We start from the raw sequence: 17,146 nt of genomic DNA on the forward strand, positions 1-17,146 counted from the left end.
ATGAGCTGCTGGAAGAGCTAGACCCCACCATGCACAGGGGTAAGGTGGCTGCAACGTGCCCTGGCCACCCAAGCATTGCCATTGCCGCAGCAACCCACCCTGTGTGCATCACTGTTGTCCAGCCTGCCAAGGGCGATGCTTCGGTTGCTACGATAACAGGGATCTGTTTTCCATGCATCCCTGTTCGCACCTGATGCTGAAGGAGTTTGACCTTTCCTTCCCTCCCCTCCAACAGCTCATTACAGTCAGCAGGAGATGGCAAGGAAAATAAGGCGGCGTGTGCTCCAGCAGAAGGAATTGGAGCCCAGCTTGAAAACACAGCTAATAAACTTGAAAGCCTGAGCCTGCCTGAAGCCAGTTCCTCGATTTTTATGATAACCCAAAGCATCGTTTAAGACAGTCACAGCCTCTCTGCAGCCAGGGCTGGCTGGGGCTCAGGGCAGAAGCTCCTTCCTTCAACAGTGCTGGGCAGAAGTGCCATTGACACCTCAAAACCCACCAGCTGGACCCGTTTGCTTCAAGCCATCAGGTATCTCTGCTCCAAAACTGTGCTGTGCTCTTGCAAATGATAAATTGCTGTCTAACTAGAGGCTGCTGAATCCCGTCAGGATCAAGTACGTTTTCCTAGCATCTTTTATCCTCCCTCTTCATCCAACTGAACTTTGTGCTTCCCCCATAGTGGTAGGAATTTCCTGCTTCCTGAGACTGCAGTAAATACTTAAAAACACTAAAATAGCCACTGTGCTTTTACTCGTGCTTTAGAGAATGGGTCCTTGGTTTCTGCAGGAGATGCCCCATGCTGCCTATTGCCCATGGCACCTCTCCCAGCCCTCCCTCAGTCCTCATGCCGCATGCTGCATTTTAAGTCAAGTCTTGGCAATAAGCTACCAACGTTTACCTGGTACCAGCAAATATTGCTGTGTTGGAGAGAATTCAGGAGGGTTTCATGGAGTTTGAGAACAAAATCACTTTATTATTGTTATTTTTTTAAATAGAAATCTTTCTCCCTGTTGCTCCTCCACTTCTAATTCTTAATTGGACAAGGCAGGTTCTTTCCTATTGCCAATAGGGCTGTACAAAATTACAAGATACATTAGCTTTGCAAAGAAAAAAAGCCTGAAATGATTTTCAAATTCCTCCTTGGAACCCATATGCTCTGTGGCAGGATAATTTTGTTTAGGGTAATTCACTTGCGCTAATTTCCTGTAAGTCTCACAAGATATATGACTATAGTTTTTGGTTATTTTCCACATATATTCAGCACTAATTTCCCTCGGAGCAATATTTACGAGCAAAATATCTCCAGAGACAGTGGAGGGTTTTTTGTTTGCAGAAACTGTGGAAATGCTTGGTGGGTCACATCACTGGCTCGTTCAGCTCAGTGTACATCAGAGTTAGCAGGGAGCTGGTATTCCAAAACATATAGATGCTGCCTCAGACATAGTCCCAACCTTCCCCAAGGTCCTGAGCTCTCGGAATTGTACTTCTAATTAGCGTGGGTGACTTCATTTCAGTACATTGCTCATAACTGAAAAATGCTGTTTCTGTAAACTGCAGGCTACTGAGGGCAGGTTGAATGGTGAACATTAGTTCAGTGGAATATTTAAGATATATACCAAAAATTAACAAAATATGACGAGGAGGCGAATGCTGAGCACCCTGAAAAAAGGCTTGCCCGGAGATGCAGCGGCAGCAGTGAAAAACCTTCAGCCACCAAACTCAAAAGAAACCTGTGCCAAAGGAAGGGGATCCCTTAATTCAAATGCTCTGCCCTGGCCACATTCAGCTCACCATGACAGAGGCAGCTGGGCTGCAGGCAGATGCTGGGAGAGATCCCCCCAGCACAGCACCATCTCCTCCATGCACTGCCTTTCCATCACCTGGAATGGCTTAGCGCACTTCCACGTTGCTTTTCTTTTAAATCACAGGTTATTTCCTCAAAACAACCTCGGTTTCCAGTCGATGCAAAGCGAATATCCACCCCTGGCTTCCTTGACGCAGCGGCTGATGCACAAATCCCGTTATAATTTGCTTTCACCTCCAGGTGGAGCGTTTCAGTTGCTGTTGCAGGGCTGAGCGCATTCTCCCTCCCCGCTCTGCATCTGCCCGCTACGGGGCCTCAACTGGACATCACGCTGTAAAGGGGAGGAAAAAACCCCACTGATGCCCAAATCCCAAATGCTTTGAGTCACCAGACTTGGCGTAAGGGACCACTCATGCCTTGGTGCACATGCAACGGGTCCCACCTCCAGCACCACCCCTTGATGGTGGCAGCAAGGACATTCTGCAAAGGGCTGTGTTTTGGGGCTGTCCCAAGCAGGTGATGTGATGAAGGTCTCAACACCTTCCCCGCTGCAGTGTTGGCTTCCCCAGCAGCAGACAGTTTTGTTTCTGCTGGAGAAAGTGGCTTGTTCCAGGATGGATTTTCACACCCATAGAGGCAGAGCTGGAAAGCCGGTCGCAAGCCAGGAAGGAAAAATTGCAAGGCAGGAATGGGGAGGAGGGGAGATCCAAATCAAAACCCACCCTCCTCATTTACAGGAAGGCAACTGGGAGAAAGCATGGTGTGGAAATGAGCTTCCCAAAATAAAGGGAATTTAATGCTAACCAAAACACCCGGGCACAGATGAACTTAATCATACCGAAGTGAGTGAATGTCGTTAAATAAACAGCAAAAGTTGAAGTGTTGAGATAGGTGATATATTTAGCTATCAACTCTTAGGGAGAAAAAAATAAACATCAAGAATTGCATGGCAAAAAGTTATTTGAAGTACTGAGACAAAGAGAAAAAAACAAATACGGGTCTTTGCTGACACATAACGTGCATAATGGCTCTTTCAGGGGACATGGGTAGGGGTTAGGACCCGGTTAGGAAGGTAACACTGCAATGGCAGAGGGATTTCCAAGGCACTTTATATGCATTTGCCTTCTCTGATTTCTTATTCTTCTGCGCCGTAGTCCCAACACCACTATAAAAAGTTTTAATGTTGACTGTGGTTGGTATAACCATCGACGGCCACGAGCTGTTCCTTGGCTGCTGGCTGACCTTGCATTTCATCTCCCATTATTGCAATTAGTTTCCCTAATTGCAAAGCCCAGTGGCTTCAGCATCCTTGTCAACCATTTGCAGCTCTGTGGTATAAAATGGGATATAAAGTTTTATACTGCTCCTCCGGTTTTCCTTTCTATCAGCTTGGCAAAAGCCTGCATTTTTTAAACAGATGATCCAGGGTTCAGTCCTTGCTAATGAATTTCACGTTCGTTTTGCCGTTGTAAGAAAATCCGTACAAAAAAGCACAAACCATGTTCCAGCCTTTACATAAAATCCGATGTCCTGGAAACCAGTTGCGAGTGTTTGCACCCAGGGATCCTCACGCTGGGATTGATGGTGGTGGCTGTTATTTGCAGTGCTCACCTGGCAGTTCTCAGCATGCAAAGGTGTCTGTGAAATTTGTGGGACCCATAAAATCAGAGCTAGCCAATGAGTCAGCTCTTTGACCTTCAATCCGTTTCCAGTCCCCTGGATGGGGAGTTTCACCGGTTTTAATAGCACACGTGCTGAATAAAGCACTTGAGCTGATCTTTTCTGTCACACCTGCACTACAAAAACACCTTTGCAAAATGGGAAGAGTGATTTTCCTGATAGGAGCAAGCCAGAGCCCTTTACACTTCGAAACAGGGAGTTTAGGGGGGACGGATGCAGAGTTATTGCAGAACAGCAAAGGATTGTTCGTGGAGCAATTGTTTGGAAATACAAGGTAATAAATTATCCTCCCTGAATCACAAGTCTATAGCAAAGAGATACCTGGACTGCAAATGCACACGCTCAGCAGAAGTTAATAAATCAAAATTAGAGCTAATTGTCATGGTTGAAATCACCCCAAGAGTCAACAGGGATGTGCATCTGACCCCTGTAGCTGCTTTTATAAGTATTAACTCAAGCTCTTAATGCCAACAAAACCTCTGCTGGGCCCTCCTGATTATTCTGAGTCATTAGATGGTCAAGAAAACAGCAGGCCACAGGATGCTGGTCAAACTCCAGAGAAGAAACTGATAAAGCCATTTATTCTATACAGGAATCAAAACCAGTGCACACAAATTTTTTCTCCCCAAAACATTCTGATGATTAGCTTTGATTAATGGGGCTGCCAGAGGATCATTCATCAGTATTAACTAACAACATCTTTTTCCACATTATTTCCAACTCCCTAGAAGCTGGAAAGTGAAGTATGCTTCTCTTTTATGATATTCTTTTTACCCTGTTCCCATCTGCATACTGGTTTTGGGGGGGGGAGGGGGGTGTTGTAGGGTTGCCCACAAGACCTTATTGCTCAAATACAAGAGGGCTGCATGGCACACACACTGGTCGTCCATTAAAAGTCTGTGGGTATCTCTTTCCCATTTGTTATTGCAGGGCTGCTTAGGAGCACCACTTACTAGAAGGCTGCTCAGTGTTGTTGAGCTTCCAGAATGATTTTCCCTACCCCTAGTTTTTCCTGCAGGAGAGAACTGCCATAAAGTCCTAAGTTTGGAAACCAGGCCACTGCAGCCTGTGCTGCTGCACAGCAAAGATATAGCATAATTAAAAATTAAGTCAGATTTTGGGCTGCAACAGCATCTTACCACCACCAAACACAAAGGGACGTGAGACCTCGAACTCTGCGTTCTCCTGGAGCATCCAGGAAACGTGGAAACAAAGCACAGCATGACACAGACAACCTTGATGGCCGAGATCTCCATGCTGCCTGATGTACTCCCCGATCCCAAATGCAGGATTCAAGTGCTGGCTTTCACAGGCTGAACATTAGGGTTTCTACAGAGGAAATATTTTGGGAGGTGCAGTATAATTGAGGCTCGTGCTGTAAGCAGCATGTCATAAGAACAAATGACCTGGCAGACTTATAGTTTGGGAAGGGACAATGCAACCTGTATAGCTGCAGGAATCCGGGAGCAGACAGAGGTGCTCGGGGCAGCTGTCAGTGAACTGAGTGCCTTCAAGCAGCCACCATCTCACAAGCAAAGTCCACACATGAAACCATGACACAGGAAACGTTCTGCACTGTGTTAGGCAATTTACCAATCCAGGAAAGAAAGGAGAGGCTATTTCCTTACTGTTGCTTGGCCAGATCCACGCTCCGGTGGTCAAACAGGGATGTCTGGGATGGCTTCTGTGTTAAACTGTGCTGCCTTTCCCACTCCAGTCCCAGCTCCTCACCTGCTGCCAGGCACCTTTGGGATGAAAAAGAAAAACAACATTAAGAGATTTCTGTTAGGAAATATAAAGGTCTGTGTTATTGCTCCTCCATTTTCTCACTGATCACTTTATCTGGGGATATTAGCAATGGAAACAGCAACTAAGCAAAGCACCTAGGAAATTGTAGACCATAAAGCTGAAAGAGCAAGCATCACTTGTGACAGTGGGGCTGACATCTGCCCTCCAGGTTTGGGGCTGGGAAAGACTTTCCATCAAGCTGCCTATCGTTCTCCAGTTGAGGCCTCTTGAAGCCCCAAATCTTTGGTTCTTTTCCCAAACACCTTCCAGTCTTTCCAGTTACCAGCCAACCACTCGGGAGAGTTAGCTCCTCCAGGCCTGGGGACATTAAGTGGTGGGGACCCAAACTGCTCCTCTCCAACCCCACCTTCCTAGTGCTAAATCTGGGCATTTACAGGAGATAGAGGAGGCAACAATGAACCTCAGGGAAAGGCAAGACTTTCCCCCTGCTTCCTTCCTCTTCCATGCTCCTCTCCAAGCCCAAGTGGTGGAGCAACCAGAGACCAGTTTGATGCCCCTCCTGTGGCAGGGTGTCCCCCGTCCTCAGCCTCCCTCATGGCAGACCTGCCCACAACAATGGGCAGAAGGGCTGAGATGCCCCCATCTCCTGCTGCTGCCTGCCATGGGTCAGCTTTCAACCGAGCTGCAAAGAGCAACCATCATTCTTCTGACAGCTCAGGGGGTGTTTCCAGACCTCTGGACTCGCTTTCTGTCACTGCAGATAGGAAAAAATCTCCAGTCATCCAAAGACGGATTCCAGTGGCCCTCCAGGTAATTCCTAAACTTTGAGACAGGCCCGGAGCGCCATCGTTCCCCTCTTAATCCCCTAAAAACATCCACGGGAATGGCAAGCTGGCTTCCCCCGCATGTTTGCCCTTTCCCCTGGAGCCCCATCTCTGCCTTTTCAGACTCAAGCAAACGAAGGCTGCCTCAAATCTCAGCTTTACCAGGAGTTTAGTTTCAGGTCAATGAGCCTATGAAGAATAATTGCATCACAGGAATGGCACATGCCATCTCTGTGATGTGATTCAGCTAGAACGGCTTTCCCCAGCTGATGCTGGCTCCTGGACCGTATTATTCCTGAACTGCCTGGATGCTGCCCATCCTGGAAATGCCAGAATGTCATTCCGACACTGGAAGCCAAGGTGATCTGTCACTTTGTTTTCCTCCAATCTGCATTTATGTGTTACCATAATAGATAACCTGATTATAACGTTTATAAACACACTGTATGTATTATATTTATTATGGTTTGCATTAAGGTGGTATTAATGCAGGTGTCCCAGCTATGTAGGTAGTAGGTAGGTAGAGGTTGCAATGGCAAGAACCATAAAGTTATGTTACCTACTCCTTCAGTAAGCACACATACCTGCTCTAGGCAGGCTCCAATATGCTTTGGGAGCAATTTTCAACAGCCATACACCGGCCTTACCCTAAAACGAGCTGCCAGACAGAACCGTCTCGGGCCAGGCCACCTCTGCTTCCATTTTGGCTGCAGGGCAGTGTTCTTCCCTGAGGTACACATACACCTACACCCTCCCACAATGCCCTCTGTCCATTACTAACAAAACCTGACAAAAACAGACGACAAAGAAGGTAATGATGTGAATCAGAGGGATGGTGACAGATGGACAAAACTAGAAATGGCTCTTTGTATACATGCTTCTTTTTTATTTTGTCATTAGAAAATGAGGCTTTCTGTATCCAAATGGCCTCGTTTTGCTTCAAGTGTTTCGCATTTTTACAGCCTGTCTGCTGTCATGTGTATAGTGCTCTATAAATATTTTGTTGAGCTGACAGTGCAAGCCCTTTCCTTCACGTTTATCCTTTGACACTTCCTTTTTACTCTCCAATGAGAGTAGGAACTCCCTGGGTCTGACCCTGAGCTGTCAAACCTCCACACAACACAGACTGGGGAGGTACAAGTGATGATAACAGCTATAACAGGGATCACAGAGTTATGATTTCTAGAGTTAGGATCATCACAATGCATAATTTTTTCCTGCAGAGGGGTTGGAAAACAAACTGTGAAAGATTTTTCTCCTTTTCTAATCATCAGCTCGCTTTGGTAATGAGAAGGAAGTGTGATATCCTATGCAACCTCCTCCTAAATCCAGTTATGACAGTATTTCTAGGGATTACTATGTTGAAAATGAGGGTCACAGGATGCAAGGAAAGAGAAACTGGGCATCAGCCCTCTTCAGGCATCTTCCTAACTCTGCAGATGACTTGCTAGAACAAGTGTGTGTGACACTTGAAATGTTCCTTTTCTAATTGCATTCACTCACTAACGTTTGCAGAGAAGGAGCAAGGGTTAGCAGATTAAGGTTTCTCCGCAAAGGCCTTTTTGGTGACCACCACCCAAGCCCACTGGCACTGCTGAGGGTCTGTAACTTGGTGGTTTCCTGCATCCCTTAAGGACTTTGCTCTTCATTCACATTAATATCATGCGTGCTCCTAACAGCCTCTCTCCAGGGCTGGAAAGGTCTTTTGGTAAATCTAAGCCAGTGCAAAAGATCCTGCCCAGTTTGCACCCAATCCCAAGCAAAAAAATCACAGGTCCTACATGAATGAATAAGGAAACGAGGAGAGAAAGCATGACTGCAGCAGTTTTCATGGCATTTGGCAGGGCTGGAAACAGTGATGGCAATAATTGCCCAAAAACTGCTTGTCACAGATTTTCCAAATGCTGAAAAATACAGAAATACATATATTTGTAAGTAACCACCAGACTCAATCAGCTCATCTTGACCAAATACTCCACAATGACATTATTCCACAATGGCATAATCCTTAGAGAAAAACCACAGCATTCTTGGACCCCAAACAGAAACTTGACACATGTAATACCTAATACTAGAGTGTACTTTATACCCTGTGTTCCTATGAGTCATTTTCCATCCCACTGTCTGTTGAAAAATGCTTTTTTGTTTATTTATTAAAGATTCTCTCAATGGCTTTATTGATGACAGAAGAAGGGAGTGAACGAGCTGAGATTCGGCATCCCAGAGACCTGCCACCGAATCTGGCCTAACTAAAGCCATCTGCTTGGGACAGGAGCCACAGCCACTGGACGTGCTGCCAAAATCCAATCTTAAAGGGACAGTGCTAAAGTGGGTGGGATGCAGAATGGACTTTGCCTTTTAAAACAAAGCCAAGTTACAGAACAAAAAAGAGAGACATGCTTTTAAATGGGAGGGACACAGGATGGAAGGACAAAGTTGTTTGTTTTGATTGTCAAAGCCCAGCTTTCTTGGCACAAATGGAAACAGCCCCAGGCCCGTCTGGAAGAACAAGTGCTGGGCAGCTTTTCAGCCCAACAAGAAGATGGGCAAATGGAGCTATGTACTAACCCAAAACCGGCCGGTCTTGCTCAATAATGTGAAGCAAAGCTTGGTTCAGCCCTTGTTGGTACTAGCATCATGCAATGGGACACATTTAAAGCCAGCAAGAGGCAGCTCAGCATCAGCTCTGCGGGTGCACAGCAAAAGAAAGATAAATCACCCATTTATTTAATAAATACGTTTAATTGTGTTATTTGATCAATCTTTATAATCTCAACAGCTCAAGCCTGAGCTGCAGGGGTTTGTTTTCCAATTTAATCTTGTCAAGACCCATTTAAACACTGTAAAATGAGTAGCAGCATCTTGTAGGGATGTTGCAGGGAACTGAAGGGCACTGAATAGAGTTAGGGCTGTGTGAGCTTGTACAAAGCCGGGTGACCATGGCTGGGGGGGTTACACCCCAGCACCAGCAGCAACAGCCCCCATCTTCAATAGACATTTAACCAACTAAACCTCTTCATTATGAGTTTGAATCATAACAATGGTTTGGGTTGGAAGGGACCTTAAAGATCATTCAGTTCCTTCCACTATATTAGGTTGCTCCAAGCCCCATCCAGCCTGGCCTTGAACACTACCAGGGATGAGGCAGCCACAGCTTCTCTGGGCACTCTGAGAAGGGAATCCTCACACTTTCACCACGCTTACAGGGAAAAACTTCTGCCTAAGAGCTCATCCCAATCTCCCCTCTGGCAGGTTAAAGCCATTCCCCTTGTTCTGTCCCTGAAGGACAGCAGGACAGCCCTGCTCCAGGTTTCTTGCAGAAGCACTCAGCTCTGCTGCTCCACTCAGTTTTGGTGGTAAGCTACCAGGTCACTGAATAAATATAAGGTTGACCTTTCCCCTCCAAAAAAGAACTCCAAGTCTCTCCTTATGGGTTATGCTGGTTTTTTTTTTGCTGAATATTAGGTCTTTCTAAACAGAAAGAAGGTGAAAGGCCTGGAGGGAGGGGTCTTAGCTCCAGTTAGCCAAATACAGCTGATAGATAGCTATGCAAAGGGAGTCATCCCATCTTGCTCCATCACACATGAACTACACAAGCCTGACAGTTACCACCCCATCACCTAAACAGCCCAAATAAAGATCATCAAACAACATGACCTGTCTCTACTAATGACCAGTGAAGCAAGAAACAATATGTTCATGGTCTGTGGGAGATCAGATTAACTGATGGTCATGATCCATGCAATAGCTGCCATGAATCAAAGGACCCGTAGCAGATATGCTTGCCTCCCAGTGACCATTGTGCCACTGCCATGAAGGAGCACATTGTGTGGAGCTCTCAGCATGTGGTGGGACTTGCTGTTCCCATGAAAACTAATAATCACAGATCTAAAATGCTAACATTAGGAATACCCTTGCTTCAAACAGAGATTCTGTCTTCCCTCACTTCCAAATACAAAGAATAAACTCAAATACATGCATCTATATACACATATCATAAATGCATGACACAAGCAACACAGCCAAGTCAGCTCTCCTGACCTAGATGCGGTGCTGACAGGAGATCCCTAGTGCGTATGTTACACGTTTGCCTTATATTCTTTCTTAAACAAAATGAGCAAAGGTTAAAACTGAGTTTCCGTAGAAGGGCACATTTGCTGTCCAGATGGTAACACAATATGAAGGTCTTTTCTGTGAGTAGAATGGACAAATAGTGACTCTACAGCCCAAACATCATTCTGACCTTCATGCTGTACAGTACACATATGTTTTTTCCCTTAGGCTTGTGCGTCAGCAGTGTGGTTTGGGATTAGCAGAGTGCAGGGTGGGTACCTCATTCATGTGGTACCTGGTCTTGTATTGTACCAAGCCCAATGAATCTCACACTATAGCTCAAGCACCTTCAACCTTGGGATGAAAACCATGTCTGCAGCACATAGGGCACCGCTTCCAGTGTTTGGCACAACCCTAAAGTGACGCAGGAGTAGTCCTTAAAAACAAGACAAGGTTTTCTTGGGGAAAAAGACAAAATAAGCCCAAGGCTGGAATCAACACCGGTGTAACAATATTTCTCAGGATGACTGGGTTAACTTGCTGGTTTCTGGAAAGCACACACAAAATGCTCCCATCCATTTTTCTCTCTTGGGAAGAAGCACTAAGGCTCAGTGGAGCAGGTTGCCTTCAGCAGCAACAGCTTCCCACCCTTTAGCAAAATGCTTTGGGTATTTCTGCTATAGTGGTGTTGCATAGAAGCTGGAGAGCTTGTGAAAAGCTGCAAGAAGAGAATCAAGGACCTAGGGAACGGTGTTGTAGTGATTTTTACCATTCACCCTTGGCACCACAGTTGTGCCCAAGTCATATCTGGTCATGCAGGGGAAAGCAAGGAGAGGCAGAGCTTTCTGAGCCTCCATCCTGCCATCAGCCAGTGGTTTGGTGACTGTGCTCCAGGTCCCACAATGGGGAAGATGCATATCACGGCTTCATCCAGACCACAGACCAGAACTCCTCTGCAGAAAGCACTGTACCAAATCTCAGAAGGGGAGAAAAAAGCCAACAGGGCCATGGCCCTGCGTCAAAGCGCCTGGGCTCTATGGTCCTGGAAGCAATACTGCAGACTGAAAGCTGCAACGATTCCCAGTTGTTTCTGTTTTGTTTTCTTGGCCTAATTGCTTTCAGGCTGTCAATAGCTGCATGTCCTCTGCAGAGCCAAGCATAAATCTAGTCAATTCCTGACTTATCCTAGAGAAATGTCCTTATTGTCATTCTAGCCAGGAATGCATGTATTTTTATTGGCCTGAGAAGTGCAGTCAATATCCTTGGAGGGAAGGTGCTGCCTACCTGCAGCCTCTTCCTTCTCTATCCCACAGAAAGCTTCTTACAATATGTTTTTTTTCCCTAGGTCGACCTACCAGGTAAGAAGGAAGGTCTTCAATGCAGGAGAGCCAGCGCTCTTCAAGCGCAGCTTTTGTATCTCACTCCAAACACTTAAGCTAATGCAATGTGAAAACTATTTCCCAATCACAGAGGAAAGCTAATTCTCTAGGACAGTCTGAACATGCAAATATAACCATGATCTTTGCCATTTGCAACACAATGGAAAATTGCTAATAAAAGTTCCTATTGTGTCGGGGATGTAACAGTAACCTCATGGTATTTCTCTCTCCCTCCTCCTTCCATTCCCCTTTTCAGCCAGGCATCTAAAAATGGCTTAAAATGTCCCCTCTCAAATGCTCGAGGTCAAACAGTGATGCTGAAGCAACACAATGGAAGATCTGAAGACTGCCTATTGCACAGCCTGTTGCCCATTTCCAGGCTCAGGGGATGCAGAGCTCCTACTCCATCCTTGAAGCCCAGGAGCGTGGCTGTGGCTCTGAAGGAAGAGCCCAAAGTGCAAAAAGCTGTAGGAATCCCCTCTAGCCCCCAGTTAATGCCACCCCATACTCTCAGCACCAGGCTATGGATATAAAGTCCAACCAGCCTGCCTCATTCCTGATGTCTCCAAAATCCCAAGCTGGCACCATCCTTCCCATCCCACCACTGAGCCACTGGTCACACTGCCTCATGTCTCATCCTCATGGCTGTAAAGGCATGTTGCTTTGGTCACAGTTCTCTCTCCTCCTTCCCCTGAAGGGAAAACACACGCACACACATATGCTGCATTGATGTCTGCCTACACCCTTGTTCCAGCCCAGGAAAGAAAGCTCAGACACAAGAAACAGAAACTGGGCCAGCATCTTTAAGGCTGGGTGACTGGAGTGGGGCTCCTTGATCCATCTTTCACCATGAAGACAAATGACCTGACTGCTTTACAACCTGCATGAGCACCAGCAGCCTCCTCCTTAAACAGGGTCAGGATTTACCAAAAGAGGGATTGAAACCCCATTCCTGGGCTCCTTACTTTGGGAGTTGTGAGTTTTCCCTGAGGCTCCTTCTGACTCCTGTCATTCCTAGGCTTTTAGGCTCATGCAATGAAGTGGCAGCAGCAGAACAGGGGTCAAGCAGGCAAGAAGAGGCAAGCGCACCTCACAGCTCTGCCCTGCTTCCTTGGGCAGGCATACTGTCTCTCCTACTTCGTGCTTTTTCCCCACAGCATCCCCTTGCCTGCCAACACCTCGTGCCCCAGAACATCAGCATCTCTGTTTTGCCCCAGCCTCTCCTCCAGCTGCTCCTCAGGAGAAAAATGCAGGATTAAACTGTGGCACACAAGAGACACAAAAACCCAACACAGAACCTCTGATCATGACAGGGTGGTGGAAAAGCACCCATTGCAGGGCAATCAGGGGCAATTAGGAGATTTCAGCTGAAACCTGTAGCTTCAGTGTTTCACCCAGGCAGCCAAATGGCTTTATTTCTGTGTATTTGTTAATAATCTCATTATTTACAGGGCCCATGTGCTCTCTATTACCTTCCATACTCCAGTATTGAAGGGACATCTGAGGCTGGTTAGCCTGTTTGTAACGGGTCCATCTTCAGCTTTTGGTATTTCCTGGTTGGCATATGCCCAAATTAACACAATCCACTTTCTGCATACAAAAAAGAGTCCCTACAAGGAACTGCACAAAGCAATTACCTCATTCTGCCATTCCTAATGCACGAGCTGCCTGGGGACTCTATAGGTAGTGATCTTGGGAAGGACTGGAGAGTGAGCTGCACATGTCAGCTGCACGTCTCTAAGCAGAGGACATGCTGCCAGCACCTGAACCTTTTCCACTTAGTGTTCCCCTTTATCTTGCAGCTGACAGAGGCTCAGATGGAAGAAGCCGCATGACGCAGCAGCATCCCTTCCTGCAAGCTGAAGGCATCTGCTCCAGCTGATTTAAGAAACAGCAGTCTGAAAACAGAGTGGGGTTTGCATCTCTCCCTCCTGTGCCGAGTACCAGCACTCCACAAGGCGTAGGTTTGCTTTCCCTGCAGGCATTCGCACATTTCATGGTGCTGGTGCTCAGCAAATGTTTGCTTACAGCACGTTTCTTTTGCCCTGGCAATCTCAGCCTGGGTTTAACATCCATTAATTTGAAGGAGATGAAGTCTGGGGAGGGTTTCCAAGCTGCCAGGTTCAGACAGAGCAAGTGGTGACCCATCCTTAGCCCTAAAAAAGCACCCTCATCTTGGCTTCCTTATGCCCACCCCTACCCAGCACAAACCTGGGCAGCAAGTGTGCTCCCTTCCCAACTCCACCACCTCCTGAAACCGGTCCCACAGAGCACCCTACTATCAACCAAGTGAACCACTTAGTTCACTGAACAGCCAACCTTTGAATGCAATATAGATAGCTTAGGAGACTTACTTCTGTAAGCTAACATACTGATTTCTTGTTCTAAATACATGCCCACTCATACCCATGTGAATATGTGATACATTTCTGGACCATTTGCATACTATAATTATCACCAAAACTAGTAGCATGTAGTGAGGCATCTACAGGGCAGCCAAGGATGGTCACAGCTGGCATCCAGAGGTTGATATGCTGGGTCTAAAACTCCCTGTTAGAAGAGAGCCTGCCCTCTCGAGACAAAACCATGCTTCCTGCTTCTTACAAGGAGTAGCGTGCAGTTGGTGTGCATGGGTAGCAAGGCCTGCCAGGAAAGCTTATCTGTTCTTATCACACTTGGAGTAGAGGGAATTGAATAGACAATTCCCTGGCAGCTGTGATGGGTATCTGCAGAGATGCTAACACAGAGGACGCCTTTCCTCTGCCCCACCACAGCCTCCCAAGAGCAGCTAAAGGCTGTGCAAACCTGATCCCTGACAAGCCTGCCTCTGTCCTTCCCAGAAGCCACCTTCAACATCATGACCTTATACATTAGGACTGCCAACAGGGACCCAACTCCGCACGTGCCCATCAGCTGGAAGCAGTGGGGACCATCACACGTTGCAGCTCATGACCACCTTTGCTGCTGCCAGATCCTGCCGGCACAGCTAGATAGGCAGATTTGCTGGCAAGTCTGACTTCTCTGAGGTTCACGGGTGGCCCAGAATATGACAAAATATTGAGCTGTTAGCAAAGCAAAGCGATCTGGGCTGCAGTTCCTGGGTAAAACTGCCAGATGTGTCACTTTTACTCAGAGCTGAATTGGCAGATCATCACCGCTGGGGAAAATGCTGGAGGGGAAGGAAAGGAAATCAAGCAATTTCCCAAGTCACCTGTTTTCTTTATGCCAGCGCTGCCAGCTTCACACCAGAAGCACAGCCCGCAGATTTAACAGGATTCCTCCTCCATGCCTCCATTGATTCTTCCATTCCCTCTGCATCCCTTGATTTGAGCCCTTCCCAGGCATTTCACACCTAATTACTTATTATCTCTAATGAGTATACACCATGCATACACTCCTCATCTGTAGCTGGTTTTAATAGGGCAGCTCCGTCCTCAGCGGCAAGGAGTTGTGCAATCTTTTGCTCACATCTGCCACCAGCCCTGCTTCACCTCGACTGCTGTTTATTTTAATCCCTAACAATAAGTCTTGAGGACTTTCTCTGGTCTGTCTATTCAGTCACTGCAGAGGGAGAGAGGGACCTCTCCAAGATAATGTTCCAGGCTGATGGCTCATCAACACGATGGCCTCATTAACAACCCAGATAATGCAATCCTTGCAGCACTGGCATTTCTCCTTGCTGAGCAGGCGCATAATAAATTAAGAAGAGATTTGGTGGGAAAGAAAAGCCCTGATCTGTTCCCATGTGCTCTGGCGGTACAGCTTTCCGCCCTAAGAGACCCAAAACTTCTGCTGGGATGGAGTAGCTGGAGGTAATCAACACCTCCCTGTTGCACCTCCTGTGAACGCATCAGTTCCCAGAGGGACACCCCTTGGGCTCCCAGTGATGGTGAAGACAGCATTATGACCCTGCAATATGGCAGCAGAGATGCTGCAATCAATTCTCCTTGAGTAAAATCAGCCCCTGACGTTCCCCCAGCATCAGTTGTCTGCGTTGGAAAAGCTGTGCTCTGCTTTCCCTTTCCACTGCTTGGAGCTGCAAACCTGATATGGGACAAGGGAGATTTTTTCCTCCTTCTCGGGACTCTTTCAGCCTGCCTGTGATTGCAACCTGAGCTCCGGCCTGGTAGGAGGCAGACAAATAAACAGGGCTGCACAGCCCAAAACCCAGCCTGAAACCACAGTGCCCTCACCCCAGAGAAGTGCTCCTTGTGAAGCTGGCTCCTGGGAGCACATCCATTCACTTGAAAGGCTAAATGAAAACCCTTTGAAAAGAGTGGAAACAAAAAGGGCATAGATCGGTCCTCAGAGATCGGTCCTCAGTCCTGCAGAATGGAGCTCTGCCTGGCAGCCACCCATCCCACAGGGAAAGAAAAGTGTTCCACAATGTCTGTTTATTTTCCACTCATCCTTTCTAGGTAGCCTGTGCTGTGTGCTCGCCTTGTGAAGCAGCAAGATGATGAGTTCAGGCATCTTATGGACAACTTTCCTCATCCCACAAATGCTCATAGCCTCCTGCTGCTGCTGGCATCCATTGAAGGCTAAGAAATGAAGAGCTGACCCAAGGCAGAGATCGTAGCCCCAGGTCTCCTGGAATTATCACAGGGTGTATTATAGCTTATGAGAGTCCCAGCAGAGGTTGAACGCTGGAGAAGTTCAAGGGAGAGGGATGGAAGGGAAGGCCAAGAAGCAATCCAGCAGCACAGCAAGTTTTCATTAAGACTGACTTCAGATTTGGCTTTCATGCACTTCTAGGATTCAGGCTGCTTCGCATAAAAGGACAGTTTTTACTCCAGTGAGCATCATGGTTTAGATTTACATCAAGGGTTTGGTTTGAGTCTGCTTTGCCTGCTGTGGGAACTTATGGTTAACTAATTTTTCCTTGGGAGCTCTGGAGATCATGGAGCCCTTTTCCAAAAAAGCCTGTCACATACTTGTTGGCATCTCACCTTGTACTTGGCAGCAGGAGGAATTTGACTACATCTACCTGACATCAGGAAAAAATCCATGTGGTTTGGATTCAGAGGAACAGTCGAACATTTTGAAAGGAGAGGACACAAAGAGTCCCACAGTCAAAAACCACTAACATCCAAACAACCTCATGTCAAATGCCTCGGTGCTGCTCTCATGTTCCCCAGCATAGGACTCTCTTGAGTCTCTTGATCTATTTGGAGGAAGGCAGTGGCTCACACAGACCAGCCAGCGCGGCTCCCTCAACAGACCTATTCGTTCAATGGGACACAGGACTGAGCAAAGCCCTAGATCAGGGAACATCTGAATCTGGTGGAGGCAGGAAACTTCAAACTCTGAACACAACCCCCAAGTTTTCTAAGAGACCTTGAACTTTTTTAAAGGCCCCCACATCCAAATCCACTTATGGATTTCTGAGGTGCTTGAAATCTGAACTGAATGACGTTTCAGGGCTTGGACCCATCTCTCCAGCTCATTTTTCAGCTCCTCTTGTACTTGAGAAGCGATAGTCTCCCTCCCGACTTCAGTGTACTTATTTTTCCATTTATCCCAGAATAACAGAATTCCTTCTCCAAGGGTTATCCTGCAGGCTACCAGTACCTCGTAGAGAACATCTTGCCAACTTGAAATGAAAGTCTTCATGTTAGCTCCAGCACAAACACTAATTGTGGCTTGCAGCTCTGCCT

At 46.9% G+C, this 17,146-nt stretch overlaps 1 long non-coding RNA gene across 2 annotated transcripts in view; it reads right to left on the reverse strand.

Annotated features, from left to right (window-relative positions):
- Positions 1-17,146, reverse strand: part of LOC133281634 (uncharacterized) — a 115,680-nt gene that overhangs the window by 45,708 nt on the left and 52,826 nt on the right. The window contains exons 2-3 of one of the 2 annotated variants that reach the window (XR_009747561.1): positions 5,113-5,229; positions 2,762-3,132 (exon numbers count right to left, since the gene is read on the reverse strand). This is a non-coding gene — a long non-coding RNA (uncharacterized LOC133281634). Of the gene's footprint in view, positions 1-2,761; positions 3,133-5,112; positions 5,230-17,146 lie in introns of those variants that run through there. The other variant, XR_009747562.1, reaches the window with a different exon arrangement.

The sequence above is a fragment of the Pezoporus flaviventris genome, unplaced genomic scaffold (genome assembly GCF_033815535.1).
Source record: "Pezoporus flaviventris isolate CSIRO_AGI_PZ_B2104156 unplaced genomic scaffold, CSIRO_AGI_Pfla_v1 ptg000105l, whole genome shotgun sequence".
Taxonomy (NCBI): domain Eukaryota; kingdom Metazoa; phylum Chordata; class Aves; order Psittaciformes; family Psittacidae; genus Pezoporus; species Pezoporus flaviventris.